Source organism: Bubalus bubalis, chromosome X (assembly GCF_019923935.1).
Source record: "Bubalus bubalis isolate 160015118507 breed Murrah chromosome X, NDDB_SH_1, whole genome shotgun sequence".
Classification (NCBI taxonomy): Eukaryota; Metazoa; Chordata; class Mammalia; order Artiodactyla; family Bovidae; genus Bubalus; species Bubalus bubalis.
This window is the reverse complement of record NC_059181.1, coordinates 53,369,554-53,391,232: the sequence shown is the minus strand read 5'-3', so window position 1 is coordinate 53,391,232 and position 21,679 is coordinate 53,369,554. Positions and strand designations below refer to the sequence as shown.

General features: G+C 38.1%; 1 protein-coding gene across 2 annotated transcripts in view; it reads left to right on the top strand.

The window, feature by feature from the left end:
- Positions 1 to 21,679, top strand: part of MAGED1 (MAGE family member D1) — an 80,331-nt gene that overhangs the window by 17,164 nt on the left and 41,488 nt on the right. Inside the window, exon 2 of one of the 2 annotated variants that reach the window (XM_006052111.4) lies at positions 16,365 to 16,452. The exons of the other annotated variant lie outside the window; for it this stretch is intronic. The gene's annotated coding sequence lies outside the window, so the exon portion shown is untranslated. The remainder of the gene's footprint in view (positions 1 to 16,364; positions 16,453 to 21,679) is intronic. 2 annotated transcript variants of the gene reach the window in all.

Genomic DNA, 21,679 nt, shown 5'->3' with positions numbered 1-21,679 from the left:
TTTGAGGCCATTTGAGAATGAAGATAACCTGGGTTACCATCCTACAATACTCCTCTTTCTTGGATGGTCCAAACAATGATCTTAGCAATTAGCCAGGGGTTCTGTGTGTGGACTCTAACTCAGTTAACTCTTCCTCATACTCAGGGCTCAAGAACTGAAACCAGGAAGTGATCAGAGATAATTAGCATATGTGGATAACATATGTGGATAACAAGATATAAAGACTTAGATGACCCTGTGTCATCTAAGGAGGATTCTTGAATAACCTCCTTTAGCCAACTCCAAGGAGGGAGCTGGCTTGTTCCTTTCTTTCCCAGAGTCTATCCCTTAGGGAATCTTTTCCTTAGGGAGGGCCATGGCTTGTTTGTTTCTTTCCCAAAGTCTCAGCTATTGAGAACCTTGGTTGGTTTATTTCTGTGGCCAGTGTGAAGTGAAGCTGGCTGGGTAAGCATTTGGATTGCTTACCAAAGTCTGTTTACCAGAGTCTCATTTTTTTTTTTTTTCCAGTTTCTTCTCTTATTTATTTGGGGTTTGATTTTTCCATACAATCATGCTCAACAGAAACCAAACTCTCTGGAAGATGCATATTCAACTTTAAAATGCCTTACATTTCTAATACTGGGGAAAGGCATTGTCTTCTAAATTGTCTCGGGGTCTAGAAAGTTGCTTTTAAATTTTTATTTATTTTTAAAATTAATTTATTTTTTTGTTGAAGAATAATTGCTTTACAGAATTTTGCTGTCTCCTGTCAAACCTCAACATGAATCAGCCATAGGGATACATATATCCCCTCCCTTTTGAAGCTCCTTCCCATCACCCTCCCCATTCCACCTCTCTAGAGCCCCTGTTTGAGTTTCCTGAGCCATACAGCAAATTCCTGTTGGCTATCTATTTTACATATGGTATGTAAGTTTCCATGTTACTCTTCCATCGCACCCTCTCCTCCCATAAGTCAATAAGTCCATAAGTCAATTCTCTATGTCTGTTTCTCCACTGTTGCCCTGTAAATAAATTCTTTGGTTCCATTTTTTTAGATTCCATATATATGTGTTAGAATATGGTATATATATTTCTCTTTCTGACTCACTTCACTCTGTGTAATAGGTTCTAGGTTCATCCACCTCATTAGTACTGACTCAAATGCATTCCTTTTTATGGCTGAATAATATTCCATTGTGTGTATATACCACAACTTCTTTATCTATTCATCTGTCCACAGACATCTAGGTTGCTTCCATGGTCTAGCTATTGTAAATAGTGCTGCAATGAACAATAGGATACATATGTCTCTTTCAGTTTTGGTTTCCTCAGGGTATATGCCTAGGAGTGGGATCCTGGGTTATATGGTGATTTTCTTCCTAGTTTTTTAAGGAATCTCCATACTGTCTTCCATAGTGGCTGTATCAATTTACATTCCCACCAACAGTGCAAGAGTGTTCCCTTTTCTCCACACCCTTTCCAGCATTTATTGTTTGTAGACTTTTTGATAACAGCCATTCTGACTGGTGTAAAGTGATATCTCATTGTAGTTTTGATTTGCATTTCTTCAATAATGAACAATGTTGAGCATCTTTTCATGTGTTTGTGAGCCATCTGTATGTCTTCTTTGGAGAATTGTGTGTTTAGGTCTTTTTCCCACTTTTTGATTGGGTTGTTTGTTTTCCTGGTATTGAGTTGTATGAGCTGCTTGTATATTTTGGGAATTAATCCTTTGTCAGTTGTTTCATTTGCTATTATTTTCTCCCACTTTGAGGGTTGTCTTTTCACCTTGCTTATAGTTTCCTTTGCTGTGTAAACACTTTTAAGTTTAATCAGGTTCTACTTCTTTACTTTTGTTTTTATTTTCGTTACTCTAGGAGGTGGGTCATAGAGGATGTTGCTTTGATTTATGTCATCGAGTGTTCTGCCTATGTTTTCCTCTAAGAGTTTTATAATTTCTGATCTTACATTTAGGTCTTTGATCCATTTTGAGTTTATCTTTGTGTATGGTGTTAGGAAGTATTCTAATTTCATTCTTTTACATGTAGCTTTCCATTTTTCCCAGCACCATTTATTGAAGAGGCTGTCTTTGCCCCATTGTATAGTTTTGCCTCCATTTTCAAGAGTAAGGTGCCCATAGATGTATGGGTTTATTTCTGGGCTTTCTATCTTGTTCCATTGGTCTATATTTCTGTGTTTGTGCCAGTACCATACTGTCTTGATGACTGTAGCTTTGTAGTATAACCTGAAATCAGGAAGCTTGATTCTTCCAGCTTCATTCTTTCTCAGGACTGCTTTGGCTATTTGGGGTCTTTTGTATTTCCATATGAATTGTGAAATTTTTTTGTTCTAGTTCTGTGAAAAATGCCACTGGTAATTTGATAGGGATTGCATTACATTTGTAGATTGCATTTGGTAGTATATTTTGATAGTATATTTGGTTATTTTCGCAATATTGATTCTTCCTAACCAGGATCATGGAATATCTCTCCATCTGTTTACGTCATCTTTAATTTCTTTCATTAGTATCTTATAATTTTCTGTGTACAGTTCTTTTGTCTCCTTAGGTAAGTCTATTCCTAGATATTTAATTCTTTTTTGTTGCAGTGGTGAATGGAATTGATTCCTTAATTTCTCTTTCTGATTTTTCCTTGTTAGTATATAGAAATGCAAGTGATGTCATCTGCAAACAGTGAGAGCTTTACTTCTTTTTTGATCTCAAATCCTTTTATTTCTTTTTCTTCTCTGATTGCTGAAACTGGAACTTCCAAAACTATGTTAAATAATAGTGGTGAATGTGGACACCCTTGTCTTGTTCCTGATCTTAGGGGGAATGCTTTCAGTTTTTCACCATTGCGAATAATGTTTGCTGTAGGCTTATTATATATGGTCTTTACTATGTTGAGTTAGGTTCCTTCTATGCCCATTTTTTGAAGAGTTTTAATCATAAATTGTTGGTGAATTTTGTCAAAGGCTTTTTCTGCATCTATTGAGATGATTATATGGTTTTTATCTTTCAATTTGTTAATATGGTGCATCACATTGATTGATTTCCATATATTGAATCCTTGGATCCCTGGAATAAACCCAACTTGATCATGGTGTATGAGCTTTTTGATGTGTTGCTGAATTGTTTGCTAAAATTTTATTGAGAATTTTTGCATCTATGTTCATCAGTGATATTGGCCTTTAGTTTTCTGTTTGTGTGTTGTCTTTGTCTGGTTTTGGTATCAGGGTGATGGTGGCCTCATAGAATGCATTGGGAAGTGATCCTTCCTCTGCCATTTTTTTATTATAAATTTATTTATTTTAATTGGAGGCTAGTTACTTTACAATATTGTATTGGTCTGCCATTTTTTGAAAGAGTTTTAGAAGGATAGGCATTAGCTCTTCTCTAAATGTTTGATAGAATTCTCCTGTGAAGCCATCTGGTCCTGGGCTTTTGATTTTTGGGAGATTTTGGATCACAGCTTCAATTTCAGTGCTTATAATTGGGTTGCTCATAATTTCTATTTCTTCCTGGTTCAGTCTTAGAAGATTGAACTTTTCTAAGAATGTGTCCATTTCTTCTAGGTTATACATTTTATTGCCATATAGTTGTTCATAGTAGTCTCTTTTAGTCCTTTGTATTTCTTCATTGTCTATTGTAACCTCTCATTTTTCATTTTTAATTTTGTTGATTTGATTCTTCTCTCTTTCTTTCTTGATGAGTCTGGCTAAGGGTTTGCCAATTTTGTTTATCCTCTCAAACAGCCAGCTTTTAGTTTTATTACTCTTTACTATTTTTTCTTTCCATTTCTTTTTCATTTATTTCTGCTTGTTCTTTATGATTTCTTCCTTCTAATTTTGGGACTTTTTCTTCTTTTTCCAGTTGCTTTAGCTGTAAAGTTAGGTTGCCTCTTCGATGTTTTTCTTGTTTCTTGAGGTAGGATTGTATTGCTATAAACTTCCCTCTTAGAACTGCTTTTGCTGCATCCCATAGGTTTTGAGTTGTCCTGTATTCATTGTCATTTGTTTCTAGAAATCTTTTTATTTCCATTTCGATTTCTTCAGTAACCTGTTAGTTATTTAGAAACGTGTTATTTAATCTCTACGTGTTTGGGTTTCTTACAGTTTTTGTCTTGTAATTGATATCTAGTTTCATAGCATTGTGGTCAGAGAAAATGCTTGATACAATTTCAGTTTTCTTAAATTTACTGAGCTTTGATTTGTGAGCCAGGATGTAGTCTATCCTGGAGAATGTTCCATGTGCCCTTGAGAGGAAGGTGTATTCTGCATTTGGATGGAATGTCCTGAAGATATCAATGAGATCCATCTGATCTAATGTATCATTTAAGACTTGTGTTTCCTTAGTAATTTTCTGTTTTGATGATCTGTCCATTGGTGTGAGTGGGGTGTTAAAATGTCCTATTATTACTGTGTTACTGTCAATTTCTCCTTTCACGTCTGTTAGGTCTGTCTTATGTATTGAGGTGCTCCTATGTTGGGTGCATAGATATTTACAATTGTTATGTCTTCCTCTTGGATTGATCCCTTGATCATTATGCAGTGTCCTTCCTTATTTCTTGTAATCTTTATTTTAAGGCCTATTTTGTCTGATATGAGGATTACTGCTCCAGCTTTCTTTTGCTTCCCATTTGCATGGAATCTAATTTTCCATCCTGTCACTTTCAGTTTGTATGTGTCTTGAGGTCTGAAGTTGGTTTCTTGTAGACAGCATATATTGCATCTTGTTTTTGTATCCATTCAGCCAGTCTGTGTCTTTTGGTCAGAGCATTTAATCCATTTACATTTAAAGTAATTATTGACATATATGTTCCTGTTGCCATTTTCTAATTGTTTGGGGTTGATTTTGTAGACCTTTTTTCTTCTGTTGTATTTCTTGACTATATAAGTCCGTTTAACATTTGTTGTGAAGCCAGTTTGGTGGTACTGAATTGTCTTAACTTTTGCTTGTCTGAAAAGCTTTTTATTTCTCCATCAATTTTGAATGAGACCCTTGCCAGGTACAGTAATCTTGGTTGTAGATTTTTCCCTTTCAATACTTTAAATATATCCTGCCATTCTCTTCTGGCCTGCAGAGTTTCTGCTGAAAGATCAGCTGTTAAGCATATGGGGTTTCCCTTGTATGTTACTTGTTGCTTCTCCTTTGCTGTTTTTAATACTCTTTCTTTGTGTTTAGTCTTTGTTAGTTTGATTAGTATGTTTCTTGGCCTGTTTCTCCTTGGGTTTATCCTGTATGGGACTCTTTGTGCCTCTTGGACTTGATTGACTATTTCCTTTTCCATGTTGGGGCAATTTTCAAGTATAATCTCTTCAAAAATTTTCTCATACCCTTTCTTTTTCTCTTCTTCTTCTGAGACTTGTATAATTCGTATGTTGGTGCATTTGCTATGGTTCCAGAGGTCTGTGAGACTGTCCTTAGCTCTTTTCATTCTTTTTACTCTATTCTGCTCTTCCGAAGTTATTTTCACCATTTTATCTTCCAGCTCACTGATTTGTTCTTCTGCTTCAGATTTTCTGCTATTGATTCCTTCTAAAGTATTTTTAGCTTCAGTAATTGTATTGTTTGTCTCTGTATGCTTAGTGTTTAATTCTTCTAGGTCTCTGTTAATTGATTCTTGCATTTTCTCCATTTTGTTTTCAAGGTTTTTGATCATCTTTGCTGTTATTATTCTGATTATTTTTCAGGTAATTTTCCTATTTCCTCTTCATTTATTTGGACTTCTGTTTTTTTAGTTTGTTCCTTTATTTGTGCAGTATTTCACTGCCTTTTCATTTTTTTTAAGTTATTGTGTTTGAGGTCTCTTTTTCCTAGGCTTTCCTTGAAGAAGATTGAGTTCTTTCTTCCTTTTGGTTTCTGCCTTCCTCAGGTTGGTCCAGTGGTTTGTGTGAGCTTCGTATAGGGTGATATTTGTGCTGAGTTTTTGTTTGTTTGTTTTTCCTCTGATGGGCAAGACTGTATGAGGTGGTACTCCTATCTGCTGATGATTGGATTTGTATTTTTGTTTTGTTTGTTGTTTAGATGAGGCGCCTGCACAGGGTGCTACTGGTGGTTGAGTGATGCAGGGTCTTGTATTCAAGTGGTTTCCTTTGTGTGAGTTCTCATGATTTGATACTCCCTAGGGTTAGTTCTCTGGTTGTCTGGGGTCTTGGAGTCAGTGCTCCCACTCCCAATGGCTCACGGTTTGATCTCTGGTCAGGAACAAAGATTCCACAAGTGGTTTGTTATGGCATTAAGGGAGAGTAAAACAAATATCCAAAAATGAGAAACCAAAGATGAACCCCAGACAAATCGCAGTTACAAAATCAGGCAAGTGATAATTAAAATAATGGAATATACACATATACACCCATGGGCAAAGTGAAAACAGTCCAACAAAAATACAGTACAGTAGATTGATCTGGCGAACAAAGGAAATAAAAAATTATATTTACCAGTTAAGAACAAAACTAACTTAAGCACAAACTGGAAAACAAAAGTAAAGCAAGGTGCCAAGTAGGGAATAAAGCAATGAAAACAAAACTAACAAATAATGTTGAGAGGAAAGGAAAGAAAGAAAGAACAGATATGCTAAGTTAAATAGAGTTAGATGAAGAGGATTTATATACATTAAAGATTAACTACAAGGGGAAAAGAACAGTAGGAAAAGCAAAGAAAGGAATAAATTTGGAAAAAATAAAAATAGATTTTAAAAATTAAAATGAAAAAAAGGAAAACTCCATACAACTGCAAAAGCCTAATGTAGAGGCAGAAGTTTATGACAACAATAAAAAATGTGAGTGAGAAAAAAGAAAAAGCTCAAAAGTTTAATTGGATTTCTTAGTGCCAATAAAATCGACAACCACAACAGACCAGGGTGGGGTGGGGGGGCGGGGGGAAGGGGAAAAAATGAAAAAAAAAATCCAAAAGAATCTACAGAACAAGTAAAAAAATAAGAATAATAAATGTTTTTTTCATTCTCTACTGTCAGAGTCCTTTCCCACGCTGGGAATCACCGTCCACTTTACCTCCCTAGGATGCCCTCCAATAGTGTACTGATCTTTGGACCCGCTGTCGGGGCTGTTCAGATTCTAATCTGGTCCTACTCCTGTGTGTTCTGCCTCCAACGTCCACAGCTATCACAGCTAGTGCGTTTTCTTTTGTGGGAGCTCTCAGTGGCCTTTTATATATTCCATAGACACAGAGTCTGCTTAGTTGATCGTGTGGATTTAATCTGTAGCTTGTATAGCTGGTGGGAAGGTTTTGGGTCTTCTTCCTTAGCCATACTGCCCCTGGGTTTCAATTGTGGTTTTATTTCCACCTCTATATGTGGGTTGTCCACTGGGGTTTAGCTCCTGAGGCTGCCCTGGAGGGCTTGGGTTTGCCCCTGTGAGGGCCAGGTGTGGAAGTGGTGCAGCTGCTTGAGTCACAGAGGTTCTGGCAGCACCAGGTACTCAGGGGCGTTGGCAGCTAGGGCAGCAGGAAATACCATGCTCTAGAAGGGTATGGCACCCAGTGTTTGCCAGTATGCTCCAGTATTCTTGCCTGGAGAACTCCTTCTCTGACAGAGAAGCCTGGCAGGCCACAGTCTACAGAGTCGCAAAGAGTCAGACAGGACCAAAGCGACCCTGAGCGCATAAACACAAGACTTTTTTTTTTTTTGCCAGTGGCAGCTCTGCTCCAGTGAGAGTTGAGCATGAAGGTGGTACAGCTGCTTGGCTTGCAGGGACCCTGGCAGAGCCAAGTGTTCAGGGACACAAACTGCCTCCATGGCAGGAGTTATGTCCCTATCAGAGTCTTTTTTCGAGCCTCTTGTAGCTGGCAATCAGAAGGCCTCTTTGGCTAGTCTTTCTCTGTGGCTCTGCCCATTCAGGCACTTAACGGGATCCCTTGCCTGGGGTCCGTCTTTGTCGTTCGGCACATCAGGCACATAGAGGGGCCCCCCCGACTGGGGTCCTACTTTATAGTTCAGTACTTCAGTCACTTAAAGGATCACCCTGGGTGGGGTTCAGTGCGTCATGTGTTTGATCGGCCAGCCTCTCTATTATTCAGCTGCTGATGCTGGCCTATGGAGAGGGAGAGGCTATGGTGATGGCTTTAGCCTCTACACGTGACTCAGCAGTATTGCCTTGCTTCGATGGCTGCCTGGCTTTGCTCCACAGGCATTTCCCACCATGATCTCCTCCCTCACATCCCCTTGATCCGTCTTGCTGCAGTCAACAGCAGCCCTCGCCCTGGGATTGCTCCACAATCCCTAAACTCCAGCCCCTAGCTGCTGCCACTTCCAGGACACCCTCATTCCTGCTTACCATATGTATGGCTGCGGCAAGGACTGTCTGATTCTCATTCCATTTAGGCTGCCACAGATCAGCTGTTTGACTCTCAGCCTTAAATGTTTCTCCTCTGACTCAGACAGTTGCCCTGCGGTGGGGATTGGATCCCTGCTTCAAGTCCCCCACCCACCAAGGGTAGGTCCAGTCCTACTAATACTCCTGTTTTCCCCCCTAGTTCCTTTGTTCTACTGAGTTTTGCATGGTTCTATATATTCTTTTGGAGAAGGCAATGGCAACCCACTCCAGTACAGGTCCTCCTGTCCAGAGTCTCATTTTTTATGCTTGTTTGTTATGGCACACCTTGAATTACCTGAATTTAGTGGAAATACACTTATAGTGGTCAGAAATTGAGTTTATCAACTTTCAGAAAATTGACAAAATGTTTTATATTAAGATGTGAAATATTATGCATATGTATTATTGATTTCTTATTTTAAAACTAATAATAGAATAATAGCTCTAAACCTTAATTAAAATTAGTATTTAATGTACTTCTTGGATCTGACTATATATAAGTTATTTCATTAATATTACAGCATATTTAAAATTGGGCTTCCCAGGTTCCACTAGTGGTAAAGAACCCATTTGCCAGTGTAGGAGATGTAAGAGACACAGGTTCAGTCCCTGGGTTGGGAAGATCCTGAGAGCATATTTAAAATTAGGAGGCTCTTATTTCATATTTTAGTTCACTGTTTCTTTACTTTTTACTGTTGTTATTTCTGTTTTCTCTATGTATGTTGAGAATTAGAATTTTCAAGATATTGAAAGCAGTGGCATATTTATTGTGCTTCTCCACTTGATGTCCTTTCATCCTTTGGCTTCTGTTTGTGTCAGTCTGTATAATGCTCTGGCTGCATTTTCATACATACTCACATGGAAAAATTATTGTAGAATAACTTTTGTTATTCTGTGTTCTAGAAAACATCCTCTTTATTACCAGTTGGACACTACAGTGTAGTCCTACAGTACAGTTAGTGTAGGAGCCTGTTATCTTTTATGACACATTGGGCTTTGCTCTATTTCACAGGGCAAGCCACCTGAGAATGTCCATCTGACAGATGTTGCTTGAGTACTATGTTATGCAGAGGTTTCACATACCAGTGTGTGTAGTTTACCAGTTGGGAATTTTGCGACCAGGGATGTGGGAGATCCAGCAGGCTCAGGCTCCGTTTATGGCTTGGAGGTGAAGGGTGTGTTCTATACGTCACTGAAGGGTGTTTTGAGCTTATTTTTCAAGGAGGAGGGGATCCTGGAGATCGCAAAGGAGAGATTCTAGGTGGGAAGGAGAATAGTGAATAGATAACTTCAGGAGGCAATGAGCATGCCTTTCTACTTTTCATTTCCTCTATTTGTTTTCTTGGTTATTAGAAAAATATTTTCCCAAGGCCCTGGTAGACAAAAAGTGTGAGTGAACAAAGGGGGAAGTCATAGTAGATGAGAGAGGAAAATGTACATAGTCTGAGAATGTTAGAAGTGCTAGGATACCAATGGAGAAGATCAGTTGATTGCAAACCTTAGAAAAATTAGCTAGAAACTGTTAATTAATCAATAAAGAAAATAAGTTAAAATGTAGTGATATAGATAGACTCTTTGCTGCAAAATGAGCAGGTGTAGTTGAATTAGATGTATTGTCTACTGAGTCTGGTGGGTGAGATAGACACAGACATTGCAACAGGGAATATTCTGATGATGAGACCAGGGTGTGGTACTTTCAGTTTCAATATGGAGGAGGGTATCTCTAACCCATCCTGGGGCAAGGTTCAGAGAAGACCTTCTGGAAGGGCCTATGGGAAGAACTTATTTTCCATAGAAGTAGCATTTAACCTGGCAGTGGATGAGAATCCTCTGGATGTTGGGACCAGAGAGCAGGTGGTCATCTAGACCATGTAGGTCATCTAGTCTTGAGCTTGGGAACTACCTGAAGAAATGGACAGTTGGAGGCCACTTTGGTCTAGAAGAGCTAGAAAAGGGGTGCAGATAGAAATAGTTTCATAAATGGTTCAATTTATGCTATAATATTGATCACCTTAAAAAGCAGAGACATTACTTTGTCAACAAAGGTCCGTCTAGTCAAGGCTATGGTTTTTTTCAGTAGTCATGTATGGACGTGAGAGTTGGACTGTAAAGAAAGCTGAGCACCGAAGAATTGATGCTTTTGAACTGTGGTATTGGAGAGGACTCTTGAGAGTCCCTTGGAGTGAAAGGAGATCCAACCAGTCCATCCTAAAGGATATCAGCCCTGGTGTTCCTTGGAAGGACTGACGTTGAAGCTGAAACTCCAGTACTTTGGCCACTTGGTATGAAGAGCTGACTTATTTGAAAAGACCCTGATGCTGATAAAGATTGAGGGCAGGAGGAGAAGGGGATGACAGAGGATGAGATGGTTGGGTGGCATCACCGACTCAATGGATGTAGGTTTGGGTAGACTCCGGCAGTTGGTGATGGACAGGGAGACCTGGCGTGCTGTGGTTCATAGGGTTGCAAAGAGGACATGACTGAGCGACTGAATTGAACTGATTGATCACCTCAGCCTTCATGGAAGAGCAGCCACTTCCATTTCCCTATGAAATTATCAGTTTCTCTATATGCCATGGTTTTTGCATCTTTTTGAAGGAATTCTTCCTCATCCTGATTTCATAAAGGTGTTCTAGTATGCTGCTGCTGCTAAGTTGCTTCAGTCGTGTCCGACTCTGTGCAACCCCATAGACGGCAGCCCACCAGGCTCTCCCGTTCCTGGGATTCTCCAGGCAAGAACACTGGAGTGGGTTGCCATTGCCTTCTCCAATGCATGAAAGTGAAAAGTGAAAATGAAGTCGCTCAGTCATGTCCAACTCTTCACAACCCCATGGACTGCAGCCTACCAGGCTCCTCCGCCCATGGGATTTTCCAGGCAAGAGTACTGGAGTGGGGTGCCATTGCCTTCTCCCTGTTCTAGTATATCTTCCTATAAAATTCTTGTAATCTTCAGAATTAGATTTATGACTCACTTTGAATTCATTTTTATGTATTGTACTATGTAGAGGTCTTAATTTTTTTCTGAATGATTAATCAGTAGTTCAGGACTGTTTACTGTGTTGTCTGTTCTTTCTCCACAGATTTATAATGCCGTCTCTATAATATACCAAGTTGTTATGTATGTATATATTTATGTATCTGTTTTTAGATTTTCTGTTCTGTTCCACTGGTCTATTTGTCTCTTCTATACTAGTATTACACTGTTAATTACTGTAGTTTTATAATGTATCTGATATTTGATAGGGAAAGACCCCTTCCTTATTCCTCTCCCTCAAAAGTATGTTCTTTGCTGTTTACTTTTTCATATGAATTTTGAGATAAGGTTAATATGGTCTCTAAGAAACTGAAATTTTGATTAGAACTACATTTTAGTTATAGATTATAGATACAGAAACGGCATCTTTACAACAAAGAATAGTTTATCTCTCCTTTTATATAGGTATTTTTAATGTCTTTGAAAAAAGTTTTATAATTTTCTCTGCAAGGGTCTCATACCTGTTTTGTTTCTTTGCACTGATAGTTTTTGTTGCTCTAGTTAATATTTTTAAATTATATTTTGTAATTTGTTGTGACTAGAGTATAGGAATGCTTGTTTCTGGTGTATGGTTTTTAGATCCATTCACCTTACTAACCTTTCTCCAGGCCCAATTGTTCGTTTGCAAATTTTATTGAGTTTTTACATAACATTTATGTAAAACATACTTAGAAGTGTGTTTTATACATGAATTATACAGTTCAGTGAATCATTGGAAAATGCTTTTGGTTTGTTAATGTAATTTGTGAATAACTGCAATTGTTTTTCCCATTCAGTCCTTATACCTCTGTAAGTTGATGTCATTGTAGATAAAGTAAAGTAGAATTCTTTTGCGAAACAGTTTCACTTAAGCATCTCTGAGGCCTCCTGCTCTAACGAGCTGTGTTTGATATGTAAATACTGCAAAATTCATCAAAGAAAGGAAATTACCTTTATTTGGAAATTTTGCCAGTACCTAATAAAAAAAAACCTGTTGTTGTTTAGTCGCTAAGTCGTGTCTGACTCTGTGACCCCATGAACTGTAGCCTGCCAGGCTCTTCTGACCGTGGGATTTCCCAGGCAAGAATACTGGAGTGAGTTGCCATTTCCTTCTCCAGGGTATCTTCTCAACCCAGGGATCAAACCACATCTCCCCCATTGCAGGTAAATTCTTTACCACTGAGCCACCAGGTGGTAGTATTTCAGGCTAGTGACTACTATGGGTGGTGCTAGTGATAAAGAACCCTGCAATGCAGGAGCTGTAAGATCCTTGGGTCAGGAAGATCCCCTGGAGGGAAGGCATGGCAACCCACTCTAGTATTCTTGCCTGGCGAATTCCATGAATAGAGGAGCCTGGCAGGCTACAGTTCATGGAGTTGTGGAGTCAGACACGACTGAAGTGATTTAGCATGCTTGCACGTCCAGGATTTGGTCTTTAGCATTTGTGAAATGCTAAAATGAAACTTCGTGATAAACAAACACAAATTAATTTACTGAGACTAAGATATATACAGAGAGAAAAGCACATATGTCTTACACTAATATTTTCTTTCTGATAGCCAGAACACTCAGGTCCTCTCTCTAGGGCATGTCATTTGGGGTACTTGGAAAGTCAAACTAAGAAAACATCATGTTGCTCATTATAAGCATGGAATTAAAGAAAGAGTATCTCACAAACATGGAGTTTTTTGTGCAGCTGTGGTTTGTCTGAGGAATAGATTTAGATGTTCTACCCTCTCTTCATCACATCCCAAGTAGTTTGAGGGGCAGCAAGATGTAGTGAAAAAATATTGGACTTTGTAGCCAGTAGATAGGGATTTGAATCCTGGCTCTTTGTGTACTGACCTTAGATGTTTCATTTTTCTCACTGGTGAAATAGAAATCATTACAAATACATCCTCTCAAAGTATTTTTTACATAGTGAGTCCAGTGGAATCATGGGTTTATGTTTACCCATGCCTATGGGTAGAGAAGAAAGTGCCAATGATCCCTACCCAATTTGTCAGAATGATCTTAGAAGTATTAATCTGTTTTTAAATAGAGATGGCAATTTCAACTTTATCACCAGATATATTAGTTTCCTATCGCTGCTGTAAAAATTGTGGCATAGATAATAAACACAAATTTACTGTCTTGCAGTTCTGGAGGTCAGCAGTCCTAAAATCAGTGTATTATCAGGGTTGAGCTCCCGCCCGAGGTTCTAAGGGGAAATCTGTTTCCTTGCTTTTTCCAGCTTCTTAGAGGCTTCCAGCATTCCCTTGGTTCATGGTCTTTTTCTCCATCTTTAGATCTACCCGTATATCATCTTCATCTCTCTGATTCTGACCTTCTACTTTCATGTTCATAGCTCCTTCTCTGACTGATTCTCCTGCTTCCTTCTTATAAAGACTCTTGTAATTACATCGAGTCCACCAGGATAATTCAGGATAATCTCTTCATCTCAAAATTCTTAATCTCAAATGCAGAGTTCCGTTTGCTTTGTAAGGTGACAAATTCACAGGATCAGGATGTGGACATCTTGGGAAGGCCATTATTTTGTCTACCATACCAGGTTAATGAATTATCAAGTAAGAATTACACATTTCTTTTGTGGGTTATTTTCATAGAACAAAACATCAATTTCTAAAGTTGTAGAAGTCTTATCCCTTTCTTTAAATAATACTTTTAAGGAAAGATTTGTATTAACAGAATAGAATTAGTTGGTAGAAGTAATGAATATTCATTAGTCTCCGTATTGTAAAAGAGCACAAGATTGACATCTTATTAAAATTCTCAATTTAACATCTTTCAAATTAGAATATTTGAAATAATTGTGAAGCAAAATGATTTCCACCCCTCCAAGGCTGTAGGGGAGTGAGTCCAGAGCCCACATCTCTTTTTGATTTTCCTTTTGTTGATTGTGAACATTTGCATTTGTAAAATTAGGTTCTGGACTTTTACTAGTATATTTTTAAAGAAAAAGCAGGTCTGGAGCCCAATTTTTCTTTTAGAAATGGAAAAAGATATGAAAAGATTTTATTTATTATCAGTGAAATTCTGTATTTTGTGTCTCATAAAGTAGTTAAGATTTAGTGTGATCACTTTTACAAAGTTCTTATACCTGCTTGGTGAGTAAGAGCAATTTGAGTCTCTTACAGTCTTCTGGGGCTTTCCAGGTGGCGCTAGTGGTAAAGAACCCACCTACCAATGCAGGAGTCGTAAGAAACCCAGGTTCAATCCCTGGGTCAGGAAGATTGCCTGGAGGGGGAAATAGCAACCTACTCCAGTATTCTTGCTGGAAAATTACATGGACAAAGGAGCCTGGCAGGCCACAGTCCATAGGGTTGCACAGAATCGGACATGAGTGAAGCGATTTAGTGTGCACACACCTATACTTACATTCTTCTGTACTTTCCACCTTTTGACTCTTTTTAATTTCCTCTGACTTGTCTTAAATTTTCACAAATTATTTTCCTAGTCTCCCTACTGAAGCTATTCCTTGAGCTTTTCATTTGGGGTATTGTATTTTTTTTTTAGTTTGATTAGGTTTAATTATGATATACTAGTTATAATTTCCTGTTGCTTGGAAATATCTTTAAGTTTGTTATTTATCTGTGAAAAATACTTATTTATGGATTGTGTTTGCTAATCCCAGTGTTTGAAATCTTTTCTGTTATCCTGCTGATTTGCTTCTTTGTCTAATTCAAGGTTCAAGGATCCCAGGGCAAGTCCTGTAGTTGAGCTGCAAAATGACTTCCTTCCCATCTATCCAGCTGGTTGTAGGGAGGGTCTCCTGATAGATTTCCTACTCTAAGTAGTTCTGGGCTTTAATCTGTTTCCTTTGCCTTTCAAGACAACTGAAATGGAAGTTAAATTTGTGGGGATTGCCCTCAGGGCAGAAATTGCCTCTGCTTATATTTACTTTTCTAGGTTCCCCTTTTCTCATAGTGTTGCTTTGTTGCCATATTTTTATTGCCATTTTTGTTGTTTTCAGGTAGTTGTTACTTCTTTTCTACCAAGATTTTTTTCAGTTGTTTTATTATGAGAGTTTGTCCAAACAAGGTGGGGGGCAATTACCAGAACTAGAAAATTTTCCTCAAACTCTTTCCTACCTTTTTTTTTGAGATAAGATATAGTCTCAGGATGTTTCATTACCTTTAGGGTTTTATTTTCTTCATTTTAGAAAGGAAAGATCTGTTGGCTGAATTAAAATGTACAACCTAAAAGTTGGGAGTTAAGTTTGATTCGGGAACCTTACTGAGGGAGGAGACAGGATATATAGGAGGGTTTTTTTTTTTTTTTGCCTGGGAAAAAAATGTACTCAAACCTCAAAATATTATTGCTAATCGCAAAGATATACATCTCTAGTTAATGATTTTAGTGTTTATGTTTGGGAAGATGCAAGAGTCTGGGATCAATTTATTTCTTACATATGCATCTTATGACTATCTAGAGCAAGTGTCCCCAGCATAGAATGCTTCCTGTTTTTCTCTATAGTGAATTCCCTTCAGAATGAACCACGTGGAGGGAGGCAGGGTGTGGGGCGCAGGGCGCGGGGGCGGGGGGCGGCGTCTCCAGTGGCTGTTGACTTGACGGTGGGTAACATCTGTTGTTTACCGGAATGGCAGGCAACATTGTTTCCACACATCCCGTGCTCAAAAAAGCAAAGATACTTGCCCAAGGTCCAATAGCAAGGAAGAAACAACATTGGGATTTTAGCCTTGCTCTGTTTAACCCTGAAGGCTATGTGCTTAACCAGTTCAGTGCCCTCTAACCTTTGGATTCCAGTGTTTTTTGTTTGTGGATTATGGAACAAATCCATGAAGAGTAAATGACATTTTTTTTTTAATCGAGTTTTCATCGATCAAGGTCAGTACCCTCTCCCTGGCCCTTGGAAACACAACCATTTCTATGCCTCTTTCATAAGACCTTTGACTGGTTCTGAAACCTCCTGAGTAAGAAACCCCCTTCCACCGCCCTCCCTATACCTTTCAGAACTGAATTTAGGGACATGAAGTACCCCAATTCTAACCACAAAGTTTTGTTTCCTTTTCAACTGCAGGATTTTCCACATCAAAAGACCAAAATAAATTCCCAGCTGAACTTGGAAAGAGCTGAGGACAAAGAAACCCAGAAAGAAATCTTCTTAGGTGAGCACAGAAAGGAAACTGAGGCAGGAAGAGGCTTGTGAACTTATACCTTTATTAGATAGTGTTAAGGTAGTTTTGGAATTTTGGTTGGTGCCCACAGGCCCCTTGGCATGGTGGGAAAACACAGGTTAAGAGCCTGGCATACTTGAATTGGCTGTCAGTTCCCCTACTTACTAATTCTAAAATACTGAAGTCAGTTCCCCTCTCTGACCATCAGTTTCCCTCTCTGACCATCAGTTTCTTCATCTATATATTTGAAATAATAATATCTATCTCTCAAGGTTTTCCATGTGAAGTACAGCCTTTCAGTGAAGTGCTTGTGCCTTTGTTATCTTTATTGTTGCAACTGTAGGGGCAGGAAATTTTTTCCTTCTTCCTTTCTAGGTTCTTTGGTCTAATAATTGACATATGACAGATTAACAGGAGAAAAACTAATTTAATTTTTAAATTAATTTATTTTAATTGGAAGATGATTACTTCACATATTGTGATGTTTTTGCCATATATCAACATGAATCAGCCATGGGCACACATGTATTCCCCCATCCTGAATCCCCCTCCTACCTTTTCCACAACCCTATCCCTCTGGGTTGTCCCACAGCACCAGCTTTGAGTGACCTGCTTCACGCACCGAGTTTGCACTGGTCATGTAGTTTACATATGGTGATGTACGTGTTTCAATGCTATTCTCTCAAATCAGAAAAGCTAATTTAATTTTGTATGAACAGGCGTCCTACAAAAATGTGAAATTCAAGTGACCAGAGCAGAGCTGTTACAGCTTTTAGACAAAACAAAACCCAATAAATTTATGAAGTATCAACAAGGCATAGAGGGTTTGGGGCTAGAAGTAGTAAATAGTAAAGAATTAATAAGGTTTTTTGTCCGGCCATCTTGGGCTCTAAATTACCTGTCTCTGGTGATAAGGATGCCTTCTACCACACGGAAGATAGCTTTCCCTTGAGAAACTTCTCTCCTGCTTTCAGGGAGACAAAGGAGGTCCAGAGTATCCTTGTACTAGCTGTTTCTCAAGTACCTTTAATTCAAAATAATCAGTATGCGAACATGGCATATTTTGGGGTGACATTCTGAACCCCTATGCCCCTCTCAAACTCTCCATCTGGTGGGTGCCACAAGACCAGGCAAAGGAGAATTTTTTCCTATTTTCTTTGTGGCTACCTTTTTGTTAGCATGCCCAGTTACTTCTTACTTCTCTATTGCTTCCCCTTTTTCAGTACCCTGAAAATGAATCTCTTGCTGTCTCCCTTCTTCCAAATCCTTGCTTTTCACTCTTAGCACTTCCTTTGTTCAGGTCATCTTCTGATTTCTCTACTCAGTTGAATTTCCTTCACTGTCTCTGCCACTACCTTCCAAACAAACCAGTCATCCTGACATTACTTTGCTTCTCCAAGCCTTCCTGAGTTGAGCAGCCACCTAAAAATGAGACAAAGCCAAGAAGTTCCTAGGTCTTACTTTTCTGACCAGTTTTCTTTCTGCCTCATTTTGGCAGCTTCATCAAGTAAAAGTTATATGATTTTTTTCTGTCGGTTCTTTTTTAATTGTTTGCTTATGGATATCTTTACCTTTTTTTTTTAACATATTTTGTATTAAAACTTTATAAAGAAGGAAATAAACTTGTTCATTTCATTACCCAGCTATAAATCCTATTAACTAATTGATGTATTTTCTTGCAGTATATACAGTTTTGTATTCTGCTATATTAGTTTGTCATTGCCAGTACTGCCATAACGAAATGCAGGGTGTTGATAGGGTTGGTTTCTTCTCGGTCCTCTATCCTTGGCTTGTAGATAGCTATTTTTTCTTCTGTGTCATGTCTTTACATGTTCTTTCTGCTATGTGTCTCAGTGTTCTAACTTTTTCTTGTAAGGACACCAGCCATATTGGATAAAGGCCTACCCTAATGACCTCATTTTAACTAAATTACCTCTTTAAAGGTCCTGTATCCAGATAGTTACATTCTGAGGTATTGGAGGTTAGGACTTCAACATAAGAATTTTGAAGGGATACAATCAGCTCATACTTTCTCCTCTAAAACCTGCTTTCTTTAAAAATTATCTCATGAGAATCTCCCTTGTCAATAACAATTTTTGGCAACATTTTTGATGTCTGCATAATATCCCATCAGAAGAGTATACCGCAATTTGTTGAGTATACTGCAGTTTCCATGTTTTTGGATATTTTGTGTTTTCATTTTTTCACTAATATTAATGCTTCCTTGAGTCATTTTGTACGTGAATTTTTATTTGCAATCTGACCATTCTGTTGGATAGATTTTCTAAAGAGTGGCTCGAAAGGTACAACTATTTTTCTGACTCATAATTACACATTGGGAAGTTGTTTTCTAGAAATTGGTACCAGTTTACATTCATACCAGCAAAGACAACAATCAAACATGCACTCATATAAACTGCTTGGTGAGAATGAAAAAGGAACAGTTAACCTCACGTGGTTGTTTCAATTTACAGTTATTGATGACTAATAAGGTGAAATATTTCATGTGTTTATTATCTGTTTATATTTCCTTTTTGTGAATGGTTTATACATATTTTTTACCCATTTATGTTTGAGGATCTATCATTTATAACTAAGTACGATCTACTCGAAAGAGGGAAATTTCAGAAAAAGCCAAATTTCAGAGAATATTATGAATCCAGAATCCAAGACCAATTGGTCAGAGTCTCTTTTGTGGAGAAGACTAACATGTGATGACATAGGCTTCAAGAAAGCTTGGCAGGAATGAATCTAACATGTTCCCTTTTCCAGGGAGGTCTGTTGCAGGCACAACACTGCCTGCCACTTATAAAAATAATCCTACTGAAGAGAAAGGCTGAGAGTGTGATGGCTGAGAATAGGCTGAGCTAGATGTCTGCTATATGAGGAAAACCTCTAGAAGAAAGAGCATCGAGTTACAGTTCCTAGGACTATCACTCTGAAAAATTTTTAGAATGTGTGAGACACTGGGAGATTTTTGATGCACAGAAATCCTATGTGTATGATTAGTGTCTGAAAGCTTTTTGATGTTGTTGTTGGTGTTCATGCTTGATGCCTCAGAATACTCTAGTAGAGAGAAATCCTATGAAGGTAATGAATATAAAGTAATTTTTAGTCATTGAGGTTGGTTTTATTTGACATCTGAGGATTCACTCCTGAGAACTTATTCATTCATGTGACTATAAAAATGTGGGAAGGCCTTCAGGCAGAGCTCAATTCTCTTTCAACACCAGAAATTTCATAGGATGGGGAAACATTCCCAATGTGAAAGAAATTGCAGTGAATAATCAAGCTTTTTCCAGCATATGAAGAAGCATAGTGAAGAGAAACTCTGTGAATGTATTAACTGGAAAAGACTTTAAGACAAGCTCAGAGATTTTCTTTTGAAACATGAGAGAGAGAAGAGAAAATTTGATGGGAAAAAAAATCCTCCATGCTTGTAATGCCTGTGTGGAAAGCTTTTCAGATCCAGTTCAGACCTTACTAAGTATGGAAGAATTCATGGTGCAAAGAAACCTTATGTATGTAATGAATGTGGAAAAGCGACTTTGCTGATATCAGCCCTATAAAACATCAGAAAATTCATAGTGGAGATGGAAAGAGATCCTTCTTTATCACTGGCAAATTCATGGTGAAAAGAAACTACTAGAATGAAGAAGCCTTAAATTAGAGGCTGTCTTATCTATCATTAAATGATTCATAAAGGCAAGACCCTCTGTGTAAATAAAAATTATAAGTATGCTTTCATCAGGATTTAGCCTTATTTGATATCAGTGAGTTCATAGTGCAGTAAATGTAGAAAGGCCTTTAGTTTGAAGTGTAATTTTACTCAGCATTAGACAATACAGGAATCATATTAGTGTAATGCTATGGAAAGGTCTTCGTGAGAAAAATCAAATTTTGGTAGAAATGAAAAGAAGGTTTATAATAAAAGTTAATTAAAATGCTTTCCAGTTATTGCATATAATTATGCACCTACCACATGTGAGAGTTGGACCATGTAAAGAAGACTGAGTGCCAAAGAATTGATAATTTTGAATTGTGGTGCTGGAGAAGACTCTTGAGAATCCCTTGGACCTCAGGGAGATCAAACCAGTCAATCCTAAAGGAAATCAGCCCTGAATAGTCATTGGAAGGACTGATGCTGAAGCTGAAGCTCCAGTACTTTGGCCACTTTATGCGAAGAGCCAACTCTTTGGAAAAGACCCTGATGCTGGGAAAGATTGAGGGCAGAGGAGAAGGGAGCGACAGAAGATTAGATGGTTGGATGGTATCACCAACTCAATGGACATGAGTGTGAGAAACTCTGGGAGATGGTGAAGTACAGGAAATCCTGGCTTGCTGCCGTCCATGAGGTCATAAAGGGTTGGATATGACTTAGCAACTGAACAACAACAGCCACGTGCTAAGCACTATAAGAACTTTACATAGTTTGTTTAATCATGTAATTCTTACAGCAGTCATAATATAGGAACTCTCATTCTTTTTTTGCACATGAAGAAACTGAGAAAAAGAGATGAAAGAATTTCCCCAATGTCACAGAGCTATCACTGGAAGAGCTAGGATTTGAATCCCAGAGAGTTTAATTCTTCTGAGTTTATAATGGCAATGTGTAAATCTTCAGAGATGTGTTAGCCTTTATTTATCATTTAGGGATTCATTCCAGAAATCACAATTCATTCTTCAGTGCAGTGAGTTTTTGTAGCATTCAGTCAGTTGTGGGATCTGGTAAATACTCCCAGAAACTGCACATCGGTCTCCTAAAAATGGAGTAAAGGTTATAAAGAGTTTATCCTATAACTCCCTTTGAATAGGGATCACCTCCAATTTTGAAAGATTTCATTAATAGCCTGATTCTCTTCTCAAATGTTCTCCATAACCACTTCTCATGGTGTAGACTTTGAAATTGGTAAAGAGTTTTGTTGTTGTCTTTCAGTCGCTAAGTCATGTCTGACTCTGCAACCCCATGGGCTGCAGGGAGGAAAGAAGATGCTAAGTTGCTGGCTTTGATAATGAATAAAAGTGTCATGAACTAAGAAATGTAGACTCTCTGGAAGCTGGAAAAAGCAAGAAAATTGATTCTCCCCCAGAACTTCCAGAAGGAATGCAACCTTGTGAACCCATTTTAGACTTTCGACTTCTAGAATTATAAAAGAATAGATGTAATGCTGCTTTAAGCCACTAAGTTTGTGGTAATTTGTACTGATGATAGGAAACT